Source organism: Mya arenaria, chromosome 12, assembly GCF_026914265.1.
Source record: "Mya arenaria isolate MELC-2E11 chromosome 12, ASM2691426v1".
NCBI lineage: Eukaryota > Metazoa > Mollusca > Bivalvia > Myida > Myidae > Mya > Mya arenaria.
Window position 1 is genome coordinate 13,282,465 of NC_069133.1, and position 23,756 is coordinate 13,306,220.

Sequence of the window (23,756 nt, forward strand, 5' to 3'; positions counted from 1 at the left end):
CTTGACAATGAGCCATTGCAACTTGTTGCAGAAGACGTAACAAAATGCTCTATCTGACAAGTTCCAACCATCACTTATCGGATGATCATCTTGAATCATCTTGATTGTGATAGTAGTGATGATATACCGTATGAAAACGTCGATATCCTTATGCAAATAACTTAACTGTTTATGTATGACGAATCAACATGCATGGATGACATACGGAGATATGAAGTGTTTTTATACCGATTGTTAATTGTTTAAGAATATTAGATTTAACTGATTTAACGCCATTTTATAACTTACATTCGCACATCCGTTTTTGCGTCAATATTTATGCAAAAAGCTACAGAAACATGCTCAGTAGCAAAAAGTTTAAAAATAAACCCGGTTTAGTGGCAATGGGCAAACGCCAAAGACATAGAACACTAAATCACAAACAAGAAACTCTGTCAAGTCTGTGCATGACTAACAAGATAATACGACAGTGATACACACTTACGCACGTGCAACTAAGTTGCAAATTCGAAATTGTTTTTGTGAAAATTTGTCAAACCTTTCAGCTCAAAATTGTAATGTTATTAATGATATATCTGTAACCGCTTGCGCCGAATTCTGGATGGAAATATCAAAAAAGTCTGCAAGAGAGTGTTTTTCAAAGTACTTAAAGCGATGTTTTTCATGGCCTTTTAAAGGACAAACTCAATTACGTTAGCCCATCCCCTGTGATAATTCCGTGAACTAAATTAATTTGCCTTATTAGCTTGAGACCAAACCAAACGACGCTGTGTTTCTTATTTATTTTAACAAATAATGTTTGCTGGTCAATCTTATAACAGTAAAATAATGTGAAATCTCTGTATGTTGACACATCAAATTACCGAATATCTCATAAATAACTCGGACTTTTCGGTCAGGATTCATTTGTGAATGATTTTTCATACATTTAAGAAATTGGACCATTCGTACATTGCAGATTTAAACCTCAAGCTTTCGTTTTGTTATAGGGATGTTTACTCGACCAATCGCAGAGTATTAGTTTCCCAGCTCTTACTCGAATATATTGTATTAACTTTAATCAGTGAGTGAAATCGGTAGTATAGCAAACTTGTCTTGTAAACCCTTCTGAAGCCCTAAACGAGTCACATCAGTATTTATGTTTTAGGTATTTGTGAACAATTACAGAGAATAAAGTTTTCTTTATATCCGATCAGCAGAAATCAGAAAAACGTACATTAAATGATGTGTGGTGCGTTGATCCAACACGACCATGGCTTCAGTTTTGGCTGATGTGCTTTCTCTGTTGTTCTCATTGTATCTATGCATTCCACTTGTTCAGCAATATCTTGTTTGAGTATTGATTGGCGTTCTAATACTATTTATTGTTGATTTCTTTTTTTCCATGGCCAAATTAATATTGTGTTTTATAACTAAGCTTAAATTAAAAACTAATCAAAGACTGGTTTGCCGTCTCTCGCTTTCCTAAAATATCTGGTATAGTGTAAGATCAAGTTCTAAAGCACTTTCACAGCTTTGCAATTAAGGTTATCTTGTATAATCTCTTTAAAGTGTTGATATCTTTTAGGTTTAAAACAATAAAAAAAAAATTCTCAATAAGATACAAACTACTATACTTAAAAAAATAAGTAATTGCCCTTCACAATAATAGTTTATGAATAAGTTAAGAAATGTTAAACAATATTTATTTTGTTTGTCGTCGGAACCTACGTTGTGCCAAAACATGTCGCTTTATCAACAAAAGTATTTTTATCAAGCAGCATAGGTTCTCGTTTACACTGTAATGTTTCTTGTTCTTTCATCGCTTGTTTGAGTCCTTGCTGAATATATTAATTGCTCATTATCTGCTTTATTCATAAACTTATACTCGACAAAATCATTATTCATATGAGTATGAGACTTAACTGTCTTCAATTTAGTCAGCAATCACCGCGGTATCTTGTCAATTTTAAATGCAATTTCATTGTCGGTTTTTGAATTTCACGTAGTTTTGTTTCACAACTTCGGTGTGTTAATTTCATATCAAGGAATAATACAGATATACATCAATGACGAACCAAGTTAGGTAGTAGGGTCATGCTTTATCAGCCATAATCACCTCGTAAATACTACACAAATGGGATATGTCATTGCATATCATCTGACGAAATGGCTTTTATTAGTGAATGTAGTCTGTGGCAGGTTATGTCCTCGTATTTCATAGATATATGTATAAAACACTTTATAGTGGCTGTGCTGTAGACAATGGGCAGACAAGAGGCGTATTTATTACATATTATTGTTCGAATGCTAGACGCCTATAATGTTAGACTGTCAATAATCGAATTGGGCTTTGGGTTTAAAATATAGTCTGATGTATTTTTCCGAAGAGAAAATGTTTCAAACATAAATTGTGTGGAAAAGTGTCGATGGTTTATCCCTGGTCCTTGTCATTGTTGTAAGGGTAGGACTTGAATGTCATTTTTTGCCGTAATATGACATGCGTGTTCATGTTTTGGGTAAATGCTTGGTGTATGACATAGATTCATTGAGTCCACTAACATTTTTCCTTTCTTGTATATTTTTTGCCTGAGTTTGCGTCAGTTGAAATTATTTTTTTACCTGACTTGAAACCATTGATTAAATCAAAATAACTCGGCATTACTATTTCTCAACTAAATTCCTGTCTATTTGTGCCAATATGGACCATGTATTTAGAATCAATGAGTTGGTCATCACGGCATCAGAAATGTCAGATCTTTTTCATAATATTTTAAGCATGAAGAAAAAATATCGGAAATTGTATATCATGAACATACCATACAACATCGACAACACATATTTCGGGTTGTTTTCTTACCTGCTTTATGTATAATGACCTTTTCAAATCCAAGCGATTATTAGTATTTGACTATGTATCTGAATAATGCTGAATATTAGTTTGTTCATCAAAATCGTAGAATAGTGCAAAGAGAATAGCAATACATATTGCAATTCAATTCATGGAAGCTGCTTCACTTTCATAGTCAAAGCTTGCTTGAGCTACTCCAGACTTAAAATGGCTACAGTTCAATGTTTAATTATAATTGTCTTTTTGGTATTCTTTTGCATTGCACTTTCAAACATGAAAGATGCCAGCTTACTTCCAAATAAGATTTATCACAAGTAATACAGTTGTTTAAATATACCAAAAATGATGAATAAATGTCAAAAAATAATGGTTCTTATGAAGGATACCGGGTTTAATTTAAAAGAAAGGTGCAGAAAACACGGTTTTTCTGCATTATGAGATCAAAGTAAATCACAGTAAATCATTAAGCTACAGTTTAAATAGACAACTGGTCTAATGTTAATTTTAAACAGCGGCTTAAGTTAAAATATTGTGACTTTCTTTTAAACCAAATAGTTCGATGATATGCCTCAAAAAGAGTTTAATATATTGACCTTTGTCATTTACAAACTACAAAAAAATGGGTACACTTTTGTAATGCACCAACGCATCATATTATAGCTCAAAAAATCGTCGATATGTCTTGACATTTAAATTCTTGCTCATGCGCTTAACATAGTTTAAAATCCTACACAACATAGAAACAAAACAAATAAAGAATTTAAGCAACTGAAATATGAAAGCGTCTTACTCGAGACTATACCTAAATTATTTCTTTCTTTCATATAAATCAAAATATAACCTAAAAATTCGGCATAAAGTGCGTTCCTAAAGGGTATTATGAAAACAATTAGACGAAACAGAATATTATTCTAGGGCGTTGTTTTAACTGCGATCGTCTTCGGTCGATGATTGATACAAGGGCCAAGACGTTAATAACATTCAATTTGAAACCATCATCACCCAAATCCTTCAGAATTGAGGGTAGATATTTGACAATGTATAGAGTCAAACTGATCTTGGTGATTGGTCTCTATACTCAAACTAAAGGACTCGACTTACTGCGTTTCGTTTTTAAGTGTAAAATGCCAAAGGACACCCGAACAAATCCACTCTGATTTTAATATGTGTTTCTTCATTTAGAACGAACAGCCTTCTTGACATTCTTTTATTCCGTACATACAAGACACATTTTCCAATCAATCCTATTTCTGTATCGCAATTTCCGGTTATAAAGCGAGAGAATTGGTGTTAATTATAATTTCTTAAGAACTTATATAATTAACTTATTGTGATGTACTAGGCCCGGCTTAATAATACCCTGTGACTTATGCCTTAGCCATTGTAGATCATAATGTGATGCAGTTTGATATATTTAAAGGGCGTATGCACTTAGACGCGTTCAAACTGCTGATGCGGTTTCCTATACAATGAACAACCGTAATTAAACCGCGACGTTTATACATATTATATATTTACCGCTTTTGATGCTTTTGAAATACTTATATTTAGTTGCAAGTATTGTATATCGCAAGGACACAATGATGAGTAGAAAACAATGCGTAACGTTTAAAGTAAAGGTTTAGCATACATGAACATGTAAAAAGCATATGATATCACGCTCAATTTAAAATTTCACAGTTGTGTAGTTAATGTATATCGGGAATTTGTTTGCGGATTCGAAGTATACGAAATTTGTTCTACTTGGGCGAAAATTCATATATGCGTAAAACAGATCCATAAATCGCAAATTTACGTGCAAGAAGCATAAATACGTTGACATGTTGATATCTTTATCAATCAACATTACATCAGCATAATGCTCAATGTTAGTTGCGGTATTTGCCCACCATGTACTTATTTATGCTTTACAGGAAGCCTAATTTGACGATGCTTATTTTATCCCAAAAAATTAATTGTGGATGCCTTAACTGTATATTTGATGGCTGTTTTGATTAATGTGCGCACGTTGCTGGAAAACCATTTGTATAATAATGAAGTAAGCCATTTACACCAAGATGCGTGGGCGAAAATATTTATATTGCTCAAATGAAAGTTTGTGTGATACAACGATTTCTGTGTTAAAGCATTTACATCGCATTTATTAAGCTTGTTGCATTTCTGATTAAGTCACTGGGAAGTTAGATTCTAGTATTTTAATTTTAATTTGTTTCTCTGCTTTTAATTCCGCTTTGATTGACAGTGATATAGATTGAAAATGTATCAGAAAACGTATACAGTTGACATGATTAAATTAATGACAAATACGTCTGTTATTTGGTAATTCGTGAAAATGTCATGTTATAAACAAAATCTGTATTTTACTTAAAATAAATGTATTATAGGGCAACAGAAAAGAGATCTCAAATCTTTAATTTATTAAGGCGTGTCCTTCATATTCAAGTTTTTGATCAGTTGGACCTTTTCAGTGATACGTCATCAACCTATATTTTCCGTTTATATATATAAATTCAATACTTTACTGTGTATCTTCTTCTTTCAGGTATTATAATCCTTCCGCTAAATCCAGTGCACGTAAACTGGTTTAAACCCCTAGTAAATTTACATTTTACTGACCGTTCCAAGGCGGTACCTAACAATCATTGATAAACATACCTAGATTTTTTATGTAGTATAAATTATATGCACTGTGCTGTTTGTGGAGTTTTGTGCTGTTGTTCCATGTTTCTTGTTTGTGATTTTTTGTTTTTGTGTTCTTTGTCTTTGGCGTTTACCCTGTGCCCTTTAACGGGGTTTATTTTTAAACTTTTAACCACTGAGCTTGTTTCTGTAGTTTTTCACATAAGTATTGCTTCAAGTGTCTACTACCAATAAAGTCGGCGGATCCACAAGGTAGACCATGTATATGAAATTTCGTGATTCGACGTCAAAAACGATATGAAGGAAATTTGAGTTGAAAAGGGCTTGATTGGAACGGTACTAGGCGAGTTAATAATATCAATAAACCCCAAATTTCTGGCCGGATTAAAAAAAATCCCCATATTATTCCAATTCGGAGGATTTGATTTAAATTTGGAACAGTTGTGTTGTTATGATATTTAGTTTTATAAATATGGGGATCAATGACAAATTAACAGTGCACAGTAAGCTTTAACAGATGTGAGTGCTTTTGTTTTCGTCTTCTTTTCAGTGATCCGGGTGAAAGAAAACTCGAAAGAATACTTTATTGCTAATTGTGTCCGCGTTTTCTTGTAAAATAACAATGTGTTGTATTCTGAACAAATCAACTGCCATAGCCAGGGAAGTGAATAATTTTCTTGGGTAAATTAAGATTGGTATCAATGATATAAGCAGAGGCAAGAATTTTCTTGTCAAAATATGCATTTTTTATCAATTCTAAGGTAATAAACCACTGAGTAATAGGTTTTAGAAACCCAAACAACTGTTAAAGACAATCTGAATGAAGGATCTCGATTCACGCAAGAGTATTAACTATGTGCACGATACACAAATTGCTTGTCTTAGTTAACATAAGGATGAACACATTGACATGTCGATATTACATAAGGTTTTCTCCAGGTAAAAAAACACTATCATTAGCGCGCTGCAGGATACCACGTGTTTGTCGTAAACCTCAGAAAGCGGGCAGCTTTTCGGTGGCGATGAGGGAGGTACATGGGTCATCCGTAGAGTCTTAGCGTATAATTTGTCTATCTCAAATCTGCGTTATGTTCATACAGAACAAATGTTTGCTTTAACCACGAACAAAGTAAAGGACACTTATTACCTGACAAAACATCCCTTATCGGCCTTGTTCTTGCTATGCTTATCATTCATCACCGACATAGGATTTTTTGTCATAGCAGCAGTGGTCAAGAAATCATATTTACAAACAATTACATAGTACATGATTGTTACTCTAGCCTTAGCGCATATGATGGTCTGTGGAATTGTTATGCCATTTTGTATAGTATTAGTATTTAGATAAACAAGCAGGTTTTTTTTATAACGGACCGCGGTTTTGCTCGACAGGCATATTATATCTGCATTTGTTTTGGTGGAAAGCAGTAACTGGAACACCAAGTGAATGGTGCATATTTGATATTCTTATTTGATGTGTCATGTATTTTTCGACCATTATAATATTATTCGTGGATAGTAAAAATATCGTAATATTTCGAAAACACAACGGCTGTAAGGCCAAGCTACGCCCATTAATCAACACCCTTCCATAAGCAAGGCGAAAGTGAGGATACATCACTGTTGTCAAACGACGTCCGACAATATAACTTATCATTATGATCATAGTGAGATTCTCCATTTACAAACATCTACATCGACAGGATCAAAAGATATAATAATCAGTAATCAATTATCTGTATTTCTAAACGTTTATGCCAACGCCTTAGAAAGAATTTGTCGGAACCTGCCAAAGAACGAAAATTGCAAAGACGTAAGGGACCGATTTTGTCGTTTTCAGATTATGTTGGATGTAAATCTATGCTGTTTACGTTCCTTATCTGGCGTTTATATGTGACGTTGGCTGCGTCCGCAAACCGGATATCGTAAAGCCGGTTGGTTACATTAGCGCTGGCGTAAATCCCATTATTTATGCACTATCAATAAGAAACTAAGAAGAGTATTTGACCAGATAATATTTAGTTGTCAGCCAACTAATTGATACCAGAACAGAGGTCGAGGAAAACTTGTCGAAACACAGACGCATTAGTAGCTTAGCAGGTGTTGTGGAATTCTTTTTGTCTAGGTGGATTTGAAGGCTATTATTCATCGGTGCACGGATACCCCATCATCAATAAAACAATATGGCCATCTCTGTTTCAAAGTGCAAATTCATAAGTTGTACAATATGAATAAGAAGTTTTTTAATCCCAGTTTGTCATGGAACAATTTTGAAATTAAATGTTATCCTGGTAATTAAAATGAAGAATGCCAAAATGCCTAGAATTTTGTAGTATTGCGTTTTGAGGGAACATTTGCATAATCGTTTTACGTTCAATGTTATTAGTACAATGGAAACTACCTGAAGAAGCCCTTCAGATAATTATTTTTACGGTTACACTGTTAACACTTAGCACAATGCCTTAATACTGTAAAGGCAGATAACGTTTACAGAACAATGCTTAATTGCTTTAATGTATAAACAATACAAAATGCGTCACCGCTTTGCCTTCCTAAGCGGTACAAAAGGATGCACTGTTTTGTCTTCTCTAACTTTACAAAATGCTGTGCAGATTTGCCGTCCTAAACGGTACAAAATGCTGCACAGTTTCATTATTTTGAATACTACAAAAATCTGCACATATTGACTTACGGAACAGAATCAATATAAGCAAATTCATAAAGATCGCGTATAGCAGCTGATTATCCGTGATGTATTGGATGCAATGTGTCAAATAAGTTAGGTACTTTTGTCATTAAAAAGTACCTTTTGGGCAGTCAATAATTTGACCTTTTTCTACCATGGACTGCACTCTAAGTGAAACTACAGAAACAAGCCAAATATGTAAACGATAACACTGTTTGACAAATATTTGACGAAAGTCAAAAAGCAATACAATATTACAAAGACAATATAATATCTTCACTAATAAACGTCGGGGCTACGTCTGGACGAATAGTCGGATTGCAAATGTACTTACAACGACAAAGTTGTCGTTATGATATGGTTAGGTTCTCTGACTCTCGACACCTAATAAGTCTGTTTATAAATATATCTCTGCTGAAAACAAGAAAAATGCACGGCGGCATCAAGAGGACTTCAGCTTCTACTGTAACATAGTCAGACGAAGCTTCAAATCTGTTTAACAAAGGAGACACACCATGTTTTTCTCTTTCAATACGCACCTGAAACATCTCAAAAGAAAGTAACTCATAAGTATCCAAATAAGCTTCCTAACGCTATATAAAGCAGCACGTCTTACGAAACTGCATGAAGCTAAGCATATTTATCAATACTACTTTTATCGGTGGCTTCTTTACATTTCGACGTTTGTCTGTCATATATTGCACTGTGACCGTTTTATTCATTCATAAATCTTGATCATTGCATATTGGAATAGTGTGTATTTTAATTCAAGATGCGCTAACGTCATACTTCTTCAACAGAAAAGATCGCAATACAATACAAAAACGATTCTCAGTAATATCAGTATCAGATATGTCGTAATTGAATAAAGTGTTTTGTTATTACTAAAGCTACATTATTACCTGTGGGTTAATCGTTTCTAAAGCAAAGGCAACATAACACATAGGAAGGAATATTTGCATGTAAATTAACATTCATTATTTACAAGCATTTGTTTAATATGTATATCTGTTTTTTATGAAATATGCATGTTTTTATGAATTACAGTCCTTGTGTTATTTATGATTAGCTTTAATTCTACTTATTTAAAATTCAACGAATATTTCATCTATAAAAGTAAATGTTCCAGTTTGAACTACATTTCCAAATGTGTTTAAAACAGACAACAATAATATCATAACACATCGAAAAAAATATAGGTTTCCATATCAAAAGAAATGCAAATATATATCCGATTATAAATAAACAAAACTTTTTAATTATTTGTTTCAGAGAAGTATTATTTACTTCCACGTAATGCCGCAGCCTTTATGAACTGAAATGCTTCATGCTTCGTTTAAGACTTTAATATATGGTCTATATTATTTACCATGATAGATAATCCTCTCTTCATAACGCCAAATATAACTGCTTTTTACCTATTGGTACCGATTTATTCTCAAAATAATATGACAATTTTCATGAACGCAAATATATAATTTGGTCTATCTTCACACGTTAGATGAAAATAATTCTGTAAAAAAGCAGCAAGGACCTACTTTGCGACACATAGAAAAAAATAAGTCTTAACATTAGCGTTCGCTATATAAAAGCATTTTTCCTTTTACCTGTATCATTGTTCAATATTAAACCACGCAATGTAATGTCATTAAATCAGGCATAACAATGTGTGTTTTTTGTAACGTGTAATTCGACTGACCCAATGTTTTGGTGTCAATTTGGTTTGGAATAAAATCTTCATCTTTCATTGGGTTTTTTTGGCCTTTTTTCTGCCAGGTACCATGGCGACGAGTATGTGATATATTCTACGTGTTCATGGTTTGTCTATGGGTAGTAGCAAACCCGCTGTATTCAGTCAAAGAATTATCTTGACTAATTATAAATATATTTCAATGTCGAACATTTTCTATTCAGGTTCGATATTAAAAATACCACATTTAAGCTTAGAAACGTTCAATGATACCCAATAGTGTCAAAATAACTATGCATAACTAGTTTTTTAGGGTATTATCATTGTATGAAAAAGACATGGAATAAAATTATTTCGGGAGTTTTCACAGATAATTCCAACACCAGATAAAAAAAATCTGACTACTCTCAAGTTTCTGTTTAATCTAAGGCACATAACATTTTTCAATTTTCAATGCGATTTGAGAAAATGTCTTTCTGCTTAATTTATAATAGACTGAAAACAAATACAGAAAGCATTTTTTTCAAAAAGTGCAACTCATAACATATATTGCTTATGCGCATGAATTTGTTCCTTGAACAAAAATGCCAGCTTATATTTGTATTATTTGCATTTACACCGGATACATGTATGCTCTTTCTTTTATGTAAAAAGGAGTATAATTTACCATTGACGGCAAATACCTTAGTAACATTGTCATTTTGCTGCATTCCTTAGAAATCTTGGACACATTGACAACGCATATATATATATAATTTAATTCGCATATGCACCGGCTTGCAATGCACGCTCAAATAATATGTTTTTAATCACCCTGATATTTAAAAACTAACAAATAGTTTGTCCCTTTGAGGACTAGGAATTTTCTGTCTTAAATATCTTCCTAATATTTTCAATAATTTAAAAATAAATTCAAGAATAATTATTGTCAAGAAAATGAATCTTGTTTTCTTAAACGTTTAGTTCCGATGTTATAAAATAAAAAAAAACATTGCTGCATCATTGTATCGGTTATTTACAATTATGCTGGTACATATATTTAATCTTCTAACTTACGTCCACATCGATGTCCTCCTACAGCGCAGATCAATAAGAATTTGAATATAATTAATTCGGGATTATTCATGTTATTGAAACAAACACTCTCAGAAACATGATAATTGACAATTCACATAAAGCAACTCTGTAATAGTGATGTCAAAAATATCGTATCATTATTGTTAGTCAGCGAGTAGAATCGCAGTATACGCCCTAGAAGGTTAGATGAATAGCGTGTGTATTTTAAAAGAAAACTTACATCTTTGTAAATGTAGCCTAAATTTTATAATAAGGAACATAGTTATGTAAACGGTAAGCCTAATGTATTTCGATATTGAATCGTTTGACATCCCTTGAGGTTCTCTAATTGAATTTGTAAAGAAATATGTACATTGCAATTGACAAGTAGCCCTACACCATTTCTTAAATACCATTCCTTTTTAAAGATATGAAACCACAGTTTAAGTTCCTTTATATAGGTCAAAAACTAACTGCGAGAAGCAATTAAGCATTGTGATCATTCCTATCCAGTTGGCCATTATTTCCTGACAGTTAAATGCCACACAATTCCATTCACTTTTATAGCTTTTAAACACGCAATTTGTCCACATCTGTGTTGTTATCAAATAACTGGAAAACAATTGCGTGAATCTGTAAACTAAAATTTCATAATTGTTTCAATGAAATGTTGCCGCCAACGGTCATAAGTTTGAGTTCAAAGCAAAATTGTAAATATTTGAACTACAACAAAACGATGGAAAACTTAAACTAGCTAAGGTTTCTATAAGCACACCTGCGTTTTAAGTGCAAAATGTTCGTTAGAAGTGCGACATCACCTGTAATTTTTCTAGTTTACTGAAACGCTGCTTCACGATGTGGAAACACACTTAAGTAGCAGACTCGTAGTGTTTGCATATAAAAGTGTGACCAATTGATGTTGCATAATATTTCAAATACATTTTTTTTATCTAAAATCTTTAAGCCAAAACATTTCAATGGCCTTATTGTTGGTACAAAAGCAGATGAATAAATAGTTAAGCTGACTTTACTCTACGAATAAGGAGGAAGCAGCAGACCAATTAATTAATGAGACCATTGGATTTCAATGTTGTGTGATGACTAATATTTCGCGGACAATAAAATCTACCTCTTCGTATGTTAATGTCACTTACAGATAGCAGAAATCATGTTCAATATATAGGTACGTCAAGAATTTTGAAAATTGGATTACAGAAAAATTAATTCATTCGAAATTCAGCTAAAAGTCGATCCGTTGTTGTGAGAAAAAGTCACGTGAAAACTTTATCTCGGAAATTGCTGATCTATTGTAGCATTCAAAATTTTTAATCAATCTTAAACTTACCTTTTTACAACTTAAAGAATTAGAGTTGGTTTACCTCCGTTAGTTGAAGACATACTTTTAAATACAGTTTGAAATTATAGGGCAAATTTCCGAACTAATTGAATTTCGATAACGATATAATGATATTTATCCAATTAATGTGTTGCCTTGTACCCGTTTTCAATCAGTTAAGTAATAGATACAGTACATGTTTCTCTTCAAAAGAGTCCTCTAACAAAGATAAGAAGCCGTTCGCTTGGACGAACATCAATTTTGTACTCGGCTTCGTCTCGGATAAAATTGGTGTTCGTCCTAGCGTCGTACGAGGTCACTTTTGAAGAAAAAAACGAGTAACTATACCTGACTTACACGTATTTTTTGAATTGCATATGTAAGATCACGCCGAATTCTGAATGGAAATATCAAAAAGTTTGCAAGAGAGTGTACTTAAGCGATGTTCTTTATGCTCTTGAAAAGGACGTACTCAGTTACGTTAGCCCATCCTCTGTGATAATCACGTGAACTAATTATTTAGCCTTATTAGCTTGAGACCAACCAAACGACGCTGTGTTTCTTATTAATCAAATGATTTTTGCTTGACAATCTGATATCAGTAAAATAATGTAAAATATCTGCATGTTGACACATCTATTTATGAATATCTCATAAATAACTCGGATTCTTCACTCAGGATTAATCGGAGAATGACTTGTCATTCATTTAAGAAATTGGACCATTCGTACATTGCAGATTTAAACCTCTAGCTTTTATTTATTAAAGGAAATTTTACTCGACCCAGCTCCCAGTTTCCCAGCTCTAACTCGGATATACTGTATTAACTGTAAACAGTGAGTGAAATCGGTATTATACGAAAATTGTCTTGTAAACACTTCTGAATATTTATGCGAAAAGCTACAGAGACAAGCTCAGTAGTAAAATGTTTAAACATAAACCCGGTTTTATGGCACTGGGCAAACGCCAAAGACATAGAACATAAAAACAAAAATTCACAAACAAGAAACATGGAAGAACAGCACAAAACTCAACAAAGAGCACAGTGCATACATACTACATATAAAAAAAACTAGGTATGTTTATCAATGATTGTTAGGTACCGCCTTGGAACGGTCAGTAAAATGTAAAATTACTGGGGTTTTTAACCAGTTTAAGTGCACAAACGTCACTCTTATCCCAACAATCCTAAATAAAGAAAAAAACGTAAAAGGTAAATCTTATCAAAGTATGTATTAACTTGAGGAAACTTAATAATAAAACAAATAATAATGAAATATAGGTAAACACCAAGTATTTCTACGATTAGAGATCCCAACTCTATCTACAGACGGAGGAATACAATTCAGAGCACCTTTTAGGTTTTAGGTATTTGTTAACAATTACAGAGAATTAAGTTAAATAATGCAGGATTGTCATTTGAAATCATAGTCATGTTGAACGAAACGGTTTCGTCTTTGAAAACGAGTGTTTATAAACGAAATGGACTAATTGTATTTGTTATTTCATTTTGCTTGCTCTCTTTATATCCGATCAGCCAAATTCAGACAAACACTAACTAAGTGATGTGTGGTGCATTGATCCCACACGATCATGGCTTCAGTTTTGGCTGATGTGCTTTCTCTGTTGTTCTCATTGTATCTATGCATTCCACTTGTTCAGCAATATCTTGTTTGAGTATTGATTGGCGTTCTGATACTAATTATATTTGATTTCTTTTTTTCCATGGCCAAATTAATATTGTGTTTTATAACTAAGCTTAAATTAAAAACTAATCAAAGACCATCTGTTTTGCCGTCTCTCGCTTTCCTAAAATATCTGGTATAGTGTAAGATCAAGTTCTAAAGCACTTTCACAGCTTTGCAATTAAGCTTATCTTGTATAATCTCTTTAAAGTGTTGATATCTTTTAGGTTTAAAACAATAAAAATCTTTTTTCTCAATAAGATACAAACTACTATACGTAAATAAATAAGTAATTGCCCTTCACAATAATTATTTCTTCATTAAAATACACTAATAAACCTGAACCACACGCTATATTATGCTGGTAAAAGTGTGGATATATACATAAAACGATCACAAGCCTGGATCTACTTCAAAATAATAAGGCTACTTATTTTATAAGAGAAACTTCAAACGGTTATTGGGGGGATCACAATAACGTCGAATATTGGTCGCACATGCGTGCATGATCATCGTTTTGATGTGGGATTTTGTTCCTAATTAGATTCTTGTATTTTTATGAAGAAATAAGTATCAGGCCCGAGTATTTGTATAGTATTTGAGTATTTTCTTAAGAATTAACTCATTGTACATCTTTACCGCCAGGCTTGATTCAAACGATTCAATGTTCTAAAGCAAGAAATGTGCTGGAGGAATAACAGAGTAACAAAGTTTGTATTCACCTTTTTGCATATTAAATGACCGTATAAAAGAAAACTAACACACACATTCTGCATGAAAACAAATCAAACAAACTAAACTGTTAATATTTATTTTAATATGTCCTGTCCATTTGCAATATACACTGCATTTGATACCATACTTACTTCCGTTAGATGTCTGTCGTAGAACTGTGGCCAATCTTGCAAGTCTGAATTGAAATCACGAACATCTTTGAACTGTTGCTTGTTGTCTTGACGGTAGAAGGTCATCATTTTTCGTCATGATAATGATAAATAAATTGTAAACTTTATTCATTTATTTACCTTTTTTGTAAACGGGGTTTATGTGTAACGTTTGGTTACTTAGCTTGTTTCATTTGATTACATATAAATATTTAAATGTTCCATCGATCAACCTTTAAAATTACTGCAATATAATTTCAAAATCTAGTTGTCACTCCTATGTTAAACTCTATTCACTCTCTGCTTGGGATACATCTCAATTGGTAGCTGTTCTAAATAACACTTTAAAGATTATTGTATAGATACTACAAGCGCACGCCTGAATAATCGTTTTAATATGTTTAAAACATATGTTAAGATCAAACATCTAGTAGCTTATTGGGAGGCGCATAACTTCAATTATTTTCTTGCCCACCGGATATGCATTTCCGCTAATTTGGCTGTGCTGGATATCCATATAGAACAACCCCTGCCAGATGAGTCACACGCACCAACGCGTCACTAATTATTACTTTTATTCATATTGTTTATGACATATCACTATGTTATCTAACTAAAGCGCAATTAATCAGATTAGTATGCCGGGCTTGAAATTAAACATGAACATAGATAATTGAAATACCCGACACATGCTAGTTAAAGGTTTGCGAATATATCAATATTGTGCTTCCGGCTCGGATCAAAATTACATGTGTTATTGATTAACACCCGCCGACGAGTAAAATGTGTTCGATCCGGATCGGGAACACATGGCAGATATCTTAATTCTTTCGGGCACATGCGAAAAAAAACTTATTCTCGTGAGCAATATTGTATTGGTCATACATTATTACGTACATTATGTTTGGATTACGCTTTAATTTCAAACTTGTTGTTTATGAATAACATTAGTAAAGAAATTTAGAATTTTTATTTTTGTCGTCGGAAGCTACGTTGTGCCAAAACATGTCGCTTTATCAACAAAAGTATTTTTTATCAAGCATCAAAGGTTCTCAATTACACTTTACTGTTCCTTGTTCTTTCACTTGTTCGACTCCTTGCTGAATGGATTAATTGCGCATTATTTGCTATATTTAAAACTTATACACCACAAAATCATTATTCATATCGTATGATACTTAGCTATCTTTAATTCAATGACCAATCATCGCGGTATCTTTCCTGTTAACTTGTCAATTTTAAATGCAATTTCATGTTCGATTTTTGAATTTAACGTAGGTTCGTTTTACAACTTGGATGTGTTCATTTAAATTCAGGAATTATAGATACTTCAATGTAGAACCAAGTTAGGTAGTAGGTTCATGCTTATCAGCCATATCAACCTCGTAAATAATACACAAATGAGATATGTCATTGCATAGCATCTGACGAAATTGCTTCTAATAGTGAATGTAATCTGTGGCAGGTTATGTCCTCGTATTTCATAGATATATGGATAAAACACTTTATAGTGGCTATGCTGTAGACAATGGGCAGCCAAGAAGCGTATTTATTACATATTAGTGTTTGAATGCTAGACGCCTATAATGTTAGACTGTCAATAATCGAATTGGGCTTTGGGTTTAAAATATAGTCTGATGTATTTTTTCCGAAGAGAAATGTGTTAAAATGTGTCGATGGTTTATCCCTGGTTCTTGTCAGGGTAAGCCTGAATTTGTTTTTACATGGTTTGGAACCATTGATTTAATTGATCAAAATAACTCGGCATTACTGTTTCTAACCTAAATTTCTGTGTATTTGTCCAAATACGGACCATATATATATGATCAGTGAATTGGTCAAATGTCAGATCTTTTTCATAGTTTTCGGCAAGAACAAAACTATTTCGGTTATTTTATATCATGCACATACAATACACTATCCACAACACATATTTACCTGCTTTATGTATAATGACTTGTTCGAATCCATGCAATCATAAGTATTTGACTATATATCTGAATAATGCTGAAAATCAGTTTGTACAACCAAATCGTAGAATAGGCAAAGATAATAGCCATATATAGGTGCAATCCAATTCATGGAATGTGCTTCACTTTCATAGTCTTAGCTTTCATGAGCTAATCCAGTCTTACGATGGCTAAATTTTAATGTATAATTATCATTGTATTTTTGGTATTCTATTGCATTGCACTTAAAAACAAAAGCTACTGTTTAAAACTGGTTTAATGTTAATTTTAATCAGCGGCTTAAGTTGAAACATTGTGACTTTCTTCTACACCAAATATTTCCATGATATGCGTCAAAAAGAGTTTAAATAAACATTCGTTCACATGTATTTAATGTCCAATCAATGTGTGCATCTTATCACAATATTCGCTGAACATATCATATAACGTAGTTATCAAACAATCGAATAGTCAAATACTCGTAGTCGAATTGTCGACACACTGAAAATAGACAATATACAATTATAGATAAATGAGAACTCTAATATTTGATATATCTTACTATTGTTATTTGATAACAGTCATTTCACATCCTTATATTAAATAGTCTCATAATAATGTATTTATGTTTCTAGTTAACATAAACCATGTACTCATTTATGCTTTAAAGAGAGCGTAATATGACGCTGTCTATTTCATTTCAAGAAATGCATGAGGGATGTCCGAACATTGTATTTAATGGATGACTGATTTACTGGCGTACGCTGCAAAACCACTTGAAGTATAGTAAGCTATAGTAAGCTAATCACACCAAGATGCGCGTGCAACAACATTTATATTGCTTAGTAATTAATATACAAACCTCATTACGTGGGGATTATTGTCTTTTTTTTCATTTATGGTTTGTGTCATACCACAATGTTTGATTTACATGTCCGCTTAAACAAATGCATCAAACAAAATTCATGGGACTGTTTATGCTTAATATCTCGTTCTACAATGACTGGATCCTCGAGCAAAATACATCTGGATCGAATCACCCACATACTATTTATTCCCTTTTGAATTGATGTATCTTAATATTGCCCTCAACCTATACCACTTGGGACAAAATGAACAGATTTATCAGAGGTTTATAAATATGCATTTGCTACATGCATAACATTCTGGGCTGAAAACTAACAAATCGTCACACACTTCACGTTTTATTCGGCATTACATGACTATATCACGTAACGTAAGCAGGCCAAAAGCATGTCAACTCTTTAATGGCGCACACTATATTATGCTGATGCATTTTTTAATTGAATGCATCAACCTTTAACGTAATTGACTTTAAAGATCAAAACAGAAAAAAGGTACAGATTAAAAATATAAACCATATTTTGGATGTTTTTTAACTCGATTGTGGCTACGTTGATATTTATGATTTCTTATATCTATTTATTTCTTAAATAATTAAAAATATATCAATACAATACTTACGTGAAAAACTAAACTTATGTGTTATTTTCCTCTTTTTTGATGTATAATCAGCCTTCCGCTAAAAAATAGAATACTTACTTCAATCGTAGACTTCCAATAAAGTCAGCGGACCGACGAAGTAAACCAATTTTAAGAAATGGAGAGACTTGACGTCCAGAAATATATTTAAAAAATCGGATTGAATAGAGCTTGATTAGACCGGTCCTACGGCAGCTAATAATATAAAAAAATCCCTAATTTACAGCCGGTTTTGTTTTGTTACACTTTTATTTCAAAATATTCCGATTCGGAGGATTTGATTTGAATGGGGAACAGTTGTCATTTATGACCTTAACACATATAACAAATTTGAATGTGTTCATGTTATATAGAGGAGAAATTTGTTGTCACTTATATTGTTAATGTACTAAAACAATACTAGCAAAGGGCAAATAAAAAACAAAACGGATAAAAGTGTTACGTTTTGAACGATTAGAACAATTGGGAGATAAAAAATGCATATGAGGATTGAACAGATGTGCGTGTATTCATATCTTGATTCAGTAATATGGGCGAAATAATACACTCGATTGCTTATTGTGCTCGCCTTTACTAGTGAAGGGTCATTCTGTTGTTTTCAGCGCAAATGATACTGCCATAACAGTTGAATTGAATAAAAGCTCCGACATATAAAGTTTCGTATCAATGATATAAACAAGGGAAAGAGGAATGAAGGTACCAAAGATGGCAGTTTTCTTTATCCCGAGTTATGACAACACTTTTTGCTAGTACCATGGCCAGAGTGGAGGACTGACAAAACATCCGATAATCGGCGTTGTCCTTTTTCCTGTGTCCATTTATCACCGTTCTATGGCTGTTTTAAGTACTTACGCGCATTGACCAACTACATAATTTGCTATCTATCCTTAGCGGATGTGATGGTCGGTAGAAACGTTATGTCATTTAAATTAAGGTTTGAGATGAACCATCAGAACCGCCTGTAATGATCTCTGCCACTCCTTTGATGTCTTGGGGATCTCCGGTTTCATTTTAAATTTATGCATAATATATATACTGGGCAATTATTGACCACATAGCGTTTCCATACCGGGTGACGCCGTGCAGGATGTCCACTTTCATCACATTCGTGAGGCTAAGCTCGGAAGGTAAAGCCTTTCCCCCCAATTGCTTAGTGAAAAGCAGTAAATCCTTCTAAATTAGTGCATATCCCATCCATAGTGTCAATTTATTTTCGATACCTAACAATCCTTGATAAATACCCTTAGTTGAGTTTAAATGGTATATATGTACCGAGTGGTTTGTGAAGTTTTGTGATGTTTTTCCATGTGTCTGGTATGTGATTGTTTGTTTTTGTGTTCTATGTATTTGGCGTTTACCCTGTGCTCTTAAACGGGTTTTATCTTTCCTTAACTTAATACATACGTTAATAACATTTACCATTTATGTTTTTACTTTATCTGGGATTGTTGGGATAAAAGTGAGGATGTGCACACGAACTGGTTTAAACCCCCAGTAAATTTACATTTTACTTACCGTTCCAAGGCGGTACCTCACAATCCTTGATAAACACACCTAGTTTTTTTTTTATAAAAACGAGTTTAAGGTGTTTTAACTTTTTGCTACTGAGCTTGTTTCTGTAGTTGTTCACATAAGTATTGGCATCAACTCGGTTATTCGGTTCTAGCGGCGTGATGACAAAACTAATACACAGTGGCGGTATGTCAAAGCTACCGATGAATTAACAACATTCCGAGAGCAAAGCGAAAGTGAGGAGAAGAATTCATCACTGGCGTAAAACGCATAAACCTCTCTGTTACCCATAGTCTCACAAACGATGATTACTACAGTTAGCTTCCCCTTAACCAGCATCATCATCATCATAATAATAATAATAATAATAATAATAATAATAATAATAATAATAATAATAATAATATCTTTATTTAGAGAAGGTATAAACACATTATGACATAACTACTGGTTCAACCATTACAACATCATATTTACAATGTGGCCTTCTATGAAGAAAAACAAACAAACAAAAACAAAATGCATTTCGTAAATCATAAAACATCTGCATCGCACTTATACATTCTTATACAAGAACTTTTGATGTTTTGAATATAATTATTCTATACAAATCATGTTTAATTAACATAACAATTATTTCAATATACATCATGTACACGCCGACAGACACTCAATAAAACACAACAATTTATAAAACAACAGTTATTTCAATCTTTATGATAATGAAAAGATGATATACCTTTTTGAAACTAACCCTATGCACATTTCAAGAGGTGCACTTTATAATTATGCTTAAATGTGTTTAACTTTTTTGCATTTCGTATTTCAACCGGAATAGTATTCCAAACCTTCATACTGTAGTACGAAAAGGAATCCATGAAATAGTTAGTTCGCGGTGTTTGTATCAAAACTAAATCTTGTTTTGAAGTTGATCTAAGAGAATAGTGTTCATTATTTGCAAAGATTAGCAATTCAGACATATACCTCGGAGCCTTTCCATTAAGGGTATTATAGACAAGGGTTACACAGTGATATTTACACCTGTCTGTAAACGTTAGCCACTGAAGTTCTTGTAACAATCCGTTTGAAGATGATCGTTTAGGAATTTTAAGAATGATTTTTGCAGCCCTATTTTGCAAGGATTTAACTTTATGTAAGTAACTTGAGTTTCCTTTGCCCCAAATATGACAACAATAATCTAAAATTGGAAGGATATATGCATTTTAAAACAAACGTTTCATCTCATCATTGAGGTAGAACAATAGACGTTTCAAAAGTGAGTTTTTACAGTTGATTCTTTTGCAAACAATTTCTATTTGCGGACGCCATTTTAGATTATTATCATTATAGAGTCCAAGTTGTTTTTGCACAGTCACATTTTCAGTCACATCAACATCATCAAGCTTAAATTATTCATGATAATCAAAGACCTTTGATATGTATATCTAAACATCTGTGTCATCTTGCCCTTAGTAAGAAACTGACAAAATTTGCCTCAGAAAAAAGCTGCACAGACATTTGAGATTGTTGTTAGATTTCTTTATTTGATGTTGGATGACAAAATTTGTTTTGAACGTTCTTATCGGAAAATGTGGCGCTGGCAGTTCCAGCAAACTGCATATCATAATGCCAGTTTTTAGACGAGGGTTAGGACAGATAAATTTCTGCTGTTGCCAAAACTATAGATTCCAGAACAGACATGGAGGAAAGACGTCTCGATACGCAAACTTGTCAATCTTCATGGATTTATCATTATTGTAGCATGTGATATTGTGATAATTGATAATACAGACTCTTTCAATAAATTGAAAAGTAAACTGAAGGTGCTTCTACGATATTAAACCATGCCGGGTTCAGCATTTGCTTGTATTTCACAAATGAATGCACTGGGCACTAAACGTTGTCTGGTTTAATGTAAATATATTTATATGGCAAATTCTAAATTGGTGCACAAAATTGTTTAATTCAAACAAGTTTCACTTCCATATCTGTTTTATACGATATGAAACTATCACTATGAAACTAAATTTAGCTGATGCATGATGTGTTTACTGATGCGATAATTAGTAAGTATTTGAACTAGTTAACGGTATTTCAAAAGAATATCTCTTTACAAAACATGTATATCCATACAGTTACTTGAAAATTAGATAAGTGGAAGTAAATGAATTATAAAAGTATATGTTCATATAGAAAAATGTATTAATATAAAACAATTTTGAACAAGGTTGAACTGTACAAACATAGCATTTGTAGTTATAAACAAAATTCAGGGATCTTTAAATCTCTTACATTTCCCCGCCCTTTACGTCAAAATAGAGCAGGAAAGCAATGTACACATTCTCCTTAAAAACGATGTCAAAACATTAGAATTTCCTTGTACAATTCATCGGAGCATCAAACCGTTCATTTTCTGTAAGATGATAATAATGTAAGATTGACTTCCTATATACAATTTGACATCTATAGTAAATTCGTATAAAAACGGTCTTATCATAAATGACGTCGCCATCGTGAAATAACATGATAATATGTGTTCCGATATATAACAAGTGTAATAACTATGCTTTATGTGTATAAAACAAACAATTTGGATTTTCCTTTAATATTTGGCATACACAATCAAAAAAAGTTAATAAAAATAGTTAAAAATAAGTTCTACACATGACGCCAGACCCATATGAATATATGCAGCGTTCATCACAGACCTTTAAAAGTATATGCATTATTTACTGTTACAATGTACACATTTATTACCAAACAATACGTTAAAGCATAGAGGAGATCATTGCTTATTATATCTTTAGAAAATATTCAATACTAGTTTAACCAAGTTCTCCCTCTCTCGTTGAAAGTGATGGTTAATTCCGTCCTTGCCCTCATCCTTAAATTTGACCAACATCTCATTGAAGATTATTTGAACTCAACTTCTTTATCAATACTCTTAAAATGACTGCATACACTTTGACGAAGTGCGATGAATGATATCTTCTTGTAAAACCCTCCTTTTGCTGTTCTTACTTCTTTACAGAATGTCTCTAGTATTTTGTCAAGCTCAAATATACTCATCTGCTTATTTTCAATACACAAATAAATTCTTTTTACAAATACACGCATTGATCATCATAATTGCACTCTAAGTCGCTTTTCTGGTGTTAACTGCTTCCATGTCGTTTATTTTGTTATATTTGTCTATTTCAGAAAGTGTGGTAAACCGATTTTAAATAATGATAGTGTTTACATTGACGTCAGAAAAAATTTAATCCCTGAAGTGTTCATTGCTTGGTTCCAGTTTAAATCTGCCTGTAATTAATAATAATGATTTATGTTTAAGCTATAAATGCAAACTGTTTAAATCTGCAATAAGATCCCTGGAATCGGCATTATTTTAGAGATTAGAGTATATAACAAACAATCCGGCTGTTAATTGTTGTATGAATGCTATTATTAGCTCCCATGATACCGGTTCAATCAAACTCTATTCATCTCGAAATTCTTTAATATCGTTTTCGACGTCGATTCTCTCCATTCCACATATTGGATGTACTTTGTTGGATGTACTTAGAGTTTAACCCCCAGTCCTGTTTTTTTTTAAATCATCAACTGTTATAAATAAGTTAGACGTAAAAATGTTTTTTAAACATATATTGTTTTATTACACAATTTCTGGATGGATAAAAATGACAAGAAACACCCAGTATTTAGAAATATCATAAACACTTATTCAACAGTCCGCAATTAAACAACATAAAAACTACAGCACACGCATAATTATGTCAAAACTTAACTAAAGTTTTCAAATGGTTTTGGAGCATTGTGAGCACGTAATTTAAGACAACCGTGGAAATTAACGTTTTATTCAGTCTTTGAAGTTCTTGGAATTCAATCGACATAGTAGGATTACGCTATCTGTTAAGCTAAATTAATATATATTGCGCTTATTCGTTAACAGATGTGATCATTATGTAATTCAAACGATGTAATG